This window comes from Cavia porcellus, unplaced genomic scaffold (genome assembly GCF_034190915.1).
Source record: "Cavia porcellus strain 051 isolate PalLab524CR breed Dunkin Hartley unplaced genomic scaffold, mCavPor4.1 scaffold_42, whole genome shotgun sequence".
Taxonomy (NCBI): Eukaryota; Metazoa; Chordata; class Mammalia; order Rodentia; family Caviidae; genus Cavia; species Cavia porcellus.
Genome location: NW_026947525.1, coordinates 2,486,756 through 2,497,154, shown reverse-complemented (window position 1 = coordinate 2,497,154; position 10,399 = coordinate 2,486,756). Strand labels below are relative to the sequence as shown.

The following is a 10,399-nucleotide window of genomic DNA, read 5'->3' as shown; positions in this document are numbered from 1 at the left end:
ATGAAATTATTGATCATTAAGTAATCCTAGAAATCACTGTGCAAGGTACATTAACCACTTTTATTCTACAATTATTTTTATTTTCCATAGAATTAAAAGAGTATCTTTTTTATGGTCCTTATTATTATTTCAAAAAAATAACAATCCCTTGATCAACTTCTGATACTAAATATAAATTTAGGAGAGGAAAAAAAGCAATGATCACATTCTCTTCACACTGAGCTACACAAATCCTAAGAAAGTATATTCAGTAGCATATCTGCAGTCATCCCTGTAAAATATTCAAAAAACTGAAACAATGCAAACCTGGCAGCACATCAATGTCTACATGATGGTAAACCTTATGCTAGGTGTGCTGACTGATGTACATTTGCAAGAAAAACTCACATATGTTTTTATTCTGAATTCACAGGTGATATTTGACTTTGTATTTTTATACTTTTTAATTTTTTTCTTCTTTTCTTTCTTTCTTTCTTTTACTCTTTCATTCTTTTTTTGAGATTGGGTTCTGCTATACAGTTGAAGCTGGCCTTGATCTTCCCTTTTAGCCCCAGACGACCTCAAAATTACAACAATCCCCCTGTCTCAACCTCTGAGAACTGAAATGACAGGTGTGTACCAACATCACAGACTGCGTTTTCCTTTTAAAATTTTCTCCAAACAAACTTACTCAGAGTTATGTGATATTCTTATATTTTCTCAGATTGAATATACAAAATCAAATCAGAAACCACAGAAAATACAGTTTCAAAATCCTCACCAACATATAACATAATGTAACATAATATAGCATAGCACAGTATACCATAATAAAACAAAATGAAAAAGCAACCACCTAACTCTGCTTTAAACAACTGCTTCCAAAGATACTTTAAGAATTTCTAGTTAGCCATAAACTAGTAATATAATCCATTATTTTCTAGTTAGCCATAAACTAGTAATATAATCCATTAATTTCACATTTAAGTTGTTTTTCTTTAAAATGAAAGACTGCATCCACTCAAGCACATGTATAAGATTGGCTGTGGCAGCTTGCTTTCAAGGGTTGAGCCAGAAACAAAAGAAATGGACATTGGCAGATGGGTGAGGGGTGCATGAACAAGTGACAGCTGGTTTTGTTCAGCCCTGCAATGGCATGTGGTGGCAGCACACTGGGAGCCCAGGATGGAGACACTGCTTGCAGGAGACCAACCAGAGAGCATTTTGCCTGATCAGCCTCAGGGCCATCACGTCTAGGAAAGGCAAACTACCCAGGAGGGACACAAAGCCCACGGTCTGTTTGGGAATAGAGGACTGGAAGTGATATCAGTGGCTATGAGACAAGTTCCCCAGGAGTGATGTGCATGTGTCCTTCCTCAGCAGGGAGTGATGATGTCCATGGTCTTGGAAAGCCTCCCCTTGCAATCACCACCTGCTCTCCCCTCCACTGGATGTCAGAGTACGAGGCTACAGTGTGTGGCTGAGTTAAATATCTAAGGATGAATAAGTAATCACTCATAGGCCCATGAGAGTAAAACTTCTTAGGAAACCTCATCCCCTGGACAGGAGGAGGTTATAACATGAAACATTCACATACTTCAAAGAAAATTATTATGGTTATTCTGGGAACATCTCCATACTCCCTAATGGAGTTGAAATAAAACTAACATAAGCAAAGGAAAGAAACACATCCTAAAATTTGACAGATCTCTAAGTGAAACCTAATTCTCAATGAAAAAAACATTTTGGATGGAAATGTGCACTTGGTTCCCAGCCTGCCACTTCTGAAGCATCTACATGTTTGTTGTATGAAATATTTCAAAGTGAAGAAAAGTATAAAACCACATTCTGTTTTCTAGTTTTTCACTTGCAATTTCTAAGGAAAACAAATTTGTTCCACAATAAAAAGAAAGGAGGCATCAAAGGGGTCAGCCCAGCTCTGGACCCCAGCACATGACACAACTTTCTTGGCAACAGGTCTAAACAGAACTTTGAAACTTCTGGTCACCAGGCAACTTTGTCTGCGGACAGTTGACCTTCACCAGCACGTGGCTCATGAGAGTAACCAGTGAATATGCTGTGCTGCTTTCTGAGGCTTTAAAGCCCCAGCCTCTTGACCCTGCATGGGAAAACCACATGCAAATGAGTGAAAGGATGGTTCACTGGGCCAAGATGTTTCAGGATGCTCACCAGGATCTGCCTAAAATCAAGGGCAGCACAGGGCAGGGCCCAAGAGCCCCAACTCCCAAGACACCAGAAACAAGAGGGAGCCCAGTACAGGTGTCCCTAGGCTCAGCCACCAGCCACTCAGAGACACTAACTAGAGGATAGCACATTAAGGCATGGCCACCTCTGTGAATTCTTCTAAACCATTCCCATCCTAAATCATCATTGTAAGTGCTCTGAGGACAGGCAGTGAGGGAGATGCTCTGGGGCAGGGGCAGGTGTTGGGAAGTGTGAGCCTGTGCTCCTGTCATGTTCCTACCAAGGACAGGGCTGGCAGGAGGACAAGGGCAGCATCATGCTTATCCAGAGCCTCCAGAGTCATCTCCTGTCCTCCTCGGTAGAAGTCTGGGAAAGAGCTGTTAGTCTTTGCGGAACATAAGGTTATCTGGGTTCACAAAGTGAAACCTGTGGTGTCTCAGAGTCTCAGGCTTCCTGTTGGCTACTGGGCACTGCCCCATCCATGCTGCACACAGGACTTTGGCATGGAGGTGGACCAAGGGCCCTGTGTGCCACATCCCTGCTCCAGAGATGGGACCCACAATAACAGGAGGTATTGGCTCCAGTGCAGAGTGTGAGCAGAAGGGAATGTATGGAGGCCCACACACGACTAAGAGGAACTTTGGGTCTGATTAACCCTTCCAATGGCTCTATCCAGGGCTTGTGAAACACTGGGCCCATGGTCTTACTCCAAAGGAATCTGGACTGCAAGTGCTGAACTACCATATCCTCTCTACTAATCCTCTACCTTGTCACAGGCAAGGTCACTGTACACATATTGATGGAAGAGGAGAAAAGGAACAGACACAAAATCGTTTCATTTCTTGTCATGAATGAATTCTGCCATTGTACCTCATTTTCTGTACTGGGCCTGGTGTCCAAGGACCATTAGCAAGGTGTCTTACTCCACTGTCCCCAGCTCTTACACAGCGTCACCTCACCAGATGTGTGCTCACCTCAAATGTCAGTCCACTCTGTCCCATTCTCTGGCACTTGTCTCATGGGATTTTTCCATGCATTGCAGGTTCTTTTGCCAGAGCCTCTGGGATAAATGAGCACAAGAAGAGAGCGGTGAGCACAGTGGCTCAGCCTTCTACGGCTATAGAAGAGGAACTTACTTCCTTCCTGGGGACTTTTCATCAGAATCTTGGGAACATTCTGAGGTGCCTCATTAATGCACCTGGACATCCAGAATGAGCCTCCTTTTCTCATCTCTAAAATGGGTGGGATGTCTTAGGATTCATAGGTTTTGTTCATACATAGACTTCTGTTCAACCTCTCTATTGAGGTGATCTGAGCATGCTAGTATTTCTAAGTTTCCCTTGTGAAATGTAAGTTTTAATAAGAGAATCCCTTTTCTGCAGGGGCCCTCCTGTGAGCCCATTACCACTAGCCTCTGCGGACTAATTGGAGTATGGGCTTTGCTTCAGCCCCCAAACCTCCTGAGAAGCTATGAGCAGGACACCAATTCCATGTCTACCCACAGTCTCAGAAGTCAAGCAGCAGAGAGACTGGGAGAGGTCTGTACAGGAAGCACAGTGCAGGCAGATGGGCCTCACAGCCTGAAGGAGCCTAAGGAGCTGGCCTTCTGGATAGATACCACAGGCACAGCCTCTCCTCCTTGTACTTCTCCAGGGCTAAGCTCTCTACCCTATAGGCACCAAGGCTGAGCAGGTAAGTTCTTACCTAAGCAGCCCAGGGGGAATTGGTCACCTGTGGATTCAGGTCCTGGCCCTATGCAAGGGCCTCACTCAACCCTAGTTTACAGTGCCAAACAGGTCAGGAATGAGTGGATTAAGAGCTTAGGGCCACTGAGGATGAAATGGGGGCTCCATGCCAAGCAGTTAGCTGTGGCCTTGGCCCGATGAAGACCTGCTGTAGAGGTTGTGATAATTCTGATGGATGATCTTCCATCCCACCCAGTGACCAACACTTGGTGGATGCAGTTCTGTTCATCAGAAAGGAGATAGGAGAGTCATTCCATGACAGGAAATCTTGAGAATGGCAAATTGTCCATGGCTGTCAAACAGATAGGAAGAGAAGATAGGTGTTACCAACCCACAATCGTATATGAAGACACACTGTGTGCAAGCACGTTTCTGGATATTAACCAAGATTCTGTAAGCAGAGCCAGTGGAACCACTGCCCTTTTTAGTTTCGATGATTGTGGGAGGCCACAGAGTAACCCTTGGCAGCAGAACAGATATTGCTCACCTCAAAGCCATTGTTCCAGCCTCCAGGCCTCCCTAGTTGTGGGTACAAACCATGCACAAGGAGTTATACAGGGGCAAAGAGAATTGGGCACTGCATCACTGCCTGAGCTAGAGACTGCAGAGATACAGGACAGACACTGATTGATCCTTCACTTCTCAGATATTCATGGAGTGGCAGCCCTGAGCCTTTGAGTGCAAAGACAGGGCAGATTGCAGTCTCTACCTCCTCCAAGCTGACTTTTACTGGGTAGGGGCAGGGAGATACTGTGTCAGGATTCCCTGAAGAATGTAGATGTATGATAAAACTAAGCAAGGTCTCCCTCCCAATGAGACTTCTGTCAGCCATTAAGGGCTCCTTGGGCCCTCACTGCCCAATTGTGGGTGGGTGAGAATGGGGCTGGACATTGTATCAACTGGGCCGGAGGTCCATGAAACCCTCTCTACAAGTGAGATGTGCAGGCATTGTGGGAGGAAAGCCCAGGTCTCTCACTCTGCTGGTTCCCTGTCTGCCCCAGTTCTTCTGTGCATGAGGCCACATTGGAAGTATATGCCCATGTGGATCCCCAGGCTGAGCTTCTCCTGGACCAGCTGGAGCCCCAGAGAATGAGCCACAGGGTAACTATCTTTGGAGTGTAGGATGTAGGGTTGTAGGGAGGTGATGGCCTTGGAACTCAGCAAAGTGCCCAGATGCTGGGTGACCCAGGAGTATGACACACTCAGCAGTCTTTGTGGGGATGCAGTCAGGAGGCTTTCCTGGGGTTGTGTTGGTGCACATGGCTGCCTCTGACAGGCAGTAGGAAGGTTTTGCCCAGGAAGTCCATGGAAAGTTGGCAATTTTTTCATTTCCTGCAACTACAGGGCCAGGCTCAGCCCATGCAGAAGTTGCACCTGCAGACTTTGTGCCAGCTCTACCTGCAGCTCCCTAACCAGCTGTGATCCCATAGCAAGAGCCAGTATCTGGATTCCTTTGTCCAGCAGCTGAAGTTCTGAGCCTCCTGGTGGCTCCACTTAGGAGTCATATCTCGAGCTCTAACTGCGGGCAGCTCTTGACCCACACCTGCTGTGCCCCTCTCGTCCAGATTTACTTACTATTGTTTTCACAGCTACACTTATTTAGAAGAGATACATTCATGATAGAACAATTATAGGTAAAATTTAAAATTTTAGGGTTGTTTAAAATAATCAGCTTGCTGACATTCATTGCATTCTCAATGTTGAGCAAATTTCCCCAAGTCCACTTCCAGAACATATTCTTCAAATTTTTACACAATGGTGTTTTCTTATCTTTCCCCTCTTGCCCCATCCCAGCCACCACTGATTATATGTCCTCAGTCTTAACCTATATTACATTTCTCACATCAATGCCATAAAGTTTTCTTTGGCCAGGGATGTTGGCAGTGACTATCTTTGGTTAGAGTTATGTTTAGGGGTAGGTTAGACTTAGGGTTAGGGTTGGACTAAGCTCCCAATTATTGCATCATTAGTCTCCACCTGATGGCAGGTTTTAAGGCAGGTGCCGAATAGCACTGGGGAGAATATGGGGGGCAGAGCAGAGACCTGTCTGGCAGCTCACATCAGAGTGCTACACACATTTGTCCCTGGACCTGGCAGGGTTAACAACAGACGTTTATCCCTTACAGAGAGCTGTACAACTTTGCAAGATTTCCTTGAAAGAGTTTGATTCACAGCTATTTGAAACAGGAAGGAATTGGGACCATCTCTCTCTTCCACATAAAGGGTGTGTGGTACCAGTGTGGGTCATAGGAAGCAGGGAAAGCTGGGGGGATGCTGAGATTGGTCTCCCTGGGTCTACAGGGAAAGAAGCCAAGGAATCTGATCATGAAATAATACATTGATGTGAGAACAAGTTATCTCAGTTTTGAAAGGGAAATGTCTCTGATATCAAGGTGCATCCACACATAGACCTGTAAGAATCTGTGTGTAAGAATGGTGTCTCAGCAGTGTAGTTACTTAAGGTGACCCTGGCTAAAAATAAAAAAGAATTTTAAAAACAGAAGTTAGTGTAGTTAAATGTAAGTCCGTTGTCATAGTTTATGTCTGTGGCCCCCAGGCATCATGTCTTTACATTATGCATTTGTGATTTGTTCATTGTTTAGGGCTTGCATTGGGGGTGTGAGTGCTACACTGGCCAAGGGGTAGAGCCAGGATGTGATGTAATGGCAGGAAGAAGTTGTGACTGATGCTTTTGCCTGTTTCCTCCTTGCTGTTTGCAGCCGCCATGAACTCCGGCCCTGCCATGCCACCCCACCTTGGAGCCAACTGAGTATGGACTGAAATCTCCACAAACTATAAGAAATAAACCTTTCCTTTCCCAAATTTTTGCATCAGGATTTTTGTCTCAGCAACCAGTAAAAAGTAACTAAGACAGCCCTGCATCCAATTCCTAGAATTCAGTTAAGGAAAAACAAACAAACAAAGAAACAAAAATTGGGAGCAAGGTGAAGGGCTACAGAGTACTGCTGCCTGGTCTTTTTGAAGAGCAGTGTGCCCCAAGTAGCTTTAGCCTCCACACAATTCTTGAGCACTCTTATTTTTAAAAATGATCATTTCCATGAGGGATGGGGAAAGAAGGATGGTCACCCAAAAATACAACATCTCAGTCATGGTGGACAAGAAATTTTCACTTCTCTACTAAACTGTATGGTGACTACAGTTAACTAAAAAGGATAGACTTCAAAACTCCTAAAGAATGGGACTTGCAGTCCCAGTCACTGTGAAAGAATTTGTAGGTTTCTAAGATGGTAGGTACATTAACTAGATTGATTCTTTCCACAAAGGAGCCATAGATCAAAAGCACATTTTATCCCATAAACATACATAAACATTGTGAATTTGTAAGTAAAGGCAGCCTGTACCTGTACTCCCAGAACTCTGGGAGGTAAGGAAGAAGGATCATCAGGTTAAACCAAACCTGGGGATTTGAGTAAATTATTTAGATACTGTCTCAAAAAACAAACAAATAAGAACAAATTTTAAAAGTGCAGGAACATATACCTCATGCAGAAATCCGTGACATCACTGAGCATAGTACATAAACTGCATAGTATGAAACTGCATAGTTTCTTTCTTTCTTTCTTTCTTTCTTTTTTTTTGGTCTTTTTAAGGCGTGGTCTTGCTATGCACTTTAGGCTGGCCTTGAGCTCACTTTTTAGCCCAGACTGGTTTCAAACTTGCAAGGATTCTCCCACCTCAGCCTCCTGAGTGCTGAGATTACAGGTGTGAACCACCACACCCAGCTGAAAAATTTCATAGTTTCATACTATGCAGTTTTGCAGTATATAAATTTATATAAAGTATGCTATATTGTATAAAGATACCATATAGTTTCATAGTATACAAACTGTATAGTATGAAAACTTTATTTATAAAAGTGTTTTCATATTTTCTTTATTAGTATCTACTTATGGTACATTAAAATAAGAAAAGAGGCAAAAGGGGTTGTTTATTTCGTTCTGAGACAAGGTCCTGCTATGTACTGCAGCCTGATCTTGAACTTAGCAAGTATTTCAGGCTAGCCTGGCATTCACTGTGATCCTCCTGTATAACCCTCCAGAGTGCTGGGATTACAAGCATGCATCACCATGCCCAGCAAGAAAATATTTTTTTTTATTTCATTTTTATTTTTAAGAGAATAAAATGAAACGAAACAAAACATAATGGAGTGAATCAAAACAAAAAGATGAACATGGTACATGACTTAAAAACAAAGTCCAACAGTAGGTTGTGTGGCCTGTCTCTCAGCCTGCACAGAAAATGACTCAACGTCTTGCTGAACTCCAAATTTGCCAAGAAATTTGGGCAAATACCTAGATTTTGAAAGAGGTAAACGTGTCTTGTTTAGGTACCAATTCATATCAAGTGGCAGGGAAAGAGCAGAGAACTTTGACTTAGTATTTCCAAATTCTGGAATTTATCACAAGAAAAAACGATACATGTTCAATGAAAGTTTTCTAAGAGGAACTAGACTTGTGTATATGGTCAGTAACAGGATAACTAAGTACACTCTACCTATGCATATAATATAAATATTCAACACTACGCAAATATATAAATGATGTGAGCAAAACTGGGGAGTAATGGTCAGAGACAGCAGAATAGGGACAAAAAGGGTATTCTGCAGCAGGGTTCAACAACGTGTGTGCATTATTTTTGTGGACTTAAATTGTGGAATCACACTTCATCATGCCTCAAAGCCCCATGCCGCATTCAGACTCCTCACAAAACCTAAACACCCCTCACAAAACCTAAACACCCAAGTAGCGCCAATGTTAAAAGAAGCAGAAAGCCCCTTATCAATGAAACGGACTGGAGCCACAGCATGTGCAGGTAGAATAATAACTGCTATCTTACTGTAACATCTCAGTCCTCTCTCAGTTTCTGCAGGGAGGAGCTCCTAGTGGAATGAAATCGTGGTTTTGGGGGGTAAATATCCGCGGCTCAGCATGGCCAGGCTCACTGATAGCAGAGGCCATGTGAGAACCCAAGCCGCCTCCTGCAGGTCCCACACCCGGGCTGGGCTGCCAGTAGCCTGGCTGTGCTGACCCCCGATGGAAAGGAGGGAGGAAGGGAGAGAGGGGCCCTGCGGGCGGAGGCCGGGTCGCCCCCAGCGCCGTGCACGCCACCGCCGCGGCCCATGACCCCGCCATAAGGACTCCCTGCCTAGGCACCTACACCCACTAACGTGGGGGCCACCGGGTGGCACCGCCGCTCACTGCCGGCTCCCTCTGACCTACCTGGCCCAGACCCCAGCTCAGGCCCCGACGCAGCCTAGGCCGCTGAAGGAAGAGAGCACTGGTCTTCAGACAGCATCTCTAGTGGCAAAATGGCGGATCCAAGCACAAGACCGGCATGCACTGCGAGGGCGAGGCGGGGCGCGGGCAGGTCTGAGCTGGGATGTGGAGGCTCATGCGCAGGCCTCCGTGAGCGTGGCCCGCCGGGTGTGGGGCGGGGCAGCAGAACCTTTGGTCCCGGAAGGGGGTGGGGCGAAGGGTGTGAGGGAAGGGTAAGGGGCAGGGCTAGAAGTTGGGACAAAGCAGGCGCCAAGCCTGTCAGTGGGGCAAGAATGAGGCAGTGGGCGTGGCAGTGGGGATTAGGGTCCCACTGAAGCAGGGTGTGGCTTCCAGTGGAGGTCTCTGATGAGGCTTCTGGGAGACTCTGAGCCCCAGGCCCACTATGCCAGGAAACAAAGGAGTGGACTGAGTCCCAGACTTGGAATTTATAGGTGTCTGGACTCAAATCTTGTAGCTCTGAAACCGTGGGCCCACTGCTTCTCTTCTTGGAGGCTCACTTTCCACTACTGTCATTCTCCTATTACTTTGTTTTGAAATATTGTGGATTCTTTTCCATTCAAAAAATAAACCGTGATGAATGGCAATACTCCTCTCTTGGCACTGCTGTGAAGATCCAATGAAAACCCTGCAGAGCTCTTCCCATGGCTCCTAGTATATAGCAAGAGCTCAGACGCCATTGTTATTTGCGTTGTTGCCCTTCTTTTATTACAGAGAAATGAGTGCTTCCGGAATTCATTGTCTGACGTTTTCATATCTTAAAAGTTTGTTTACATGTTCATATAACATACTAACAAGCTTCTTTCGCAATTATCAGTTTCAGGCCAGGGCCTCTTTGAGGCGCTTTACATATGTTATTACAAGAGTGTGAGTTAGGAATTATCTTCATTTTCATTGCTGTGTGGGCCTAGACACCAAAAATAAATATCTTTTCGAGTGACAAAGCAGTGGACAGAATTTTAACCCAGCGGGCCTTACCCCAACACCTCTGTTAACTAACCCATACTTGGCACAGCACCGCTGCAGTTCTCCTTTGGATTTTTCACATGAGTGAGGCATAAAACTGTTCATGGGAGGTTGCATAGCTAGGTAGAGGCAGTTTTTGTCAGGGTTCACTATAGGATCAGATTCAATTTCTGTGTGTGTGTGTGTGTGTGTGTGATATAAAGGATTTGG

General features: G+C 45.0%; 1 long non-coding RNA gene across 1 annotated transcript; it reads right to left on the bottom strand.

Annotated features, from left to right (window-relative positions):
• Positions 1 to 485: 485 nt before the first annotated feature.
• On the bottom strand, positions 486 to 9,274 carry LOC134474906 (uncharacterized). Its single transcript, XR_010045827.1, has 3 exons — positions 9,170 to 9,274; positions 3,889 to 4,221; positions 486 to 3,244 (listed from the first exon to the last, which is right to left on the bottom strand). It is a non-coding gene; the product is annotated as an uncharacterized LOC134474906 (long non-coding RNA).
• Positions 9,275 to 10,399: the final 1,125 nt, after the last annotated feature.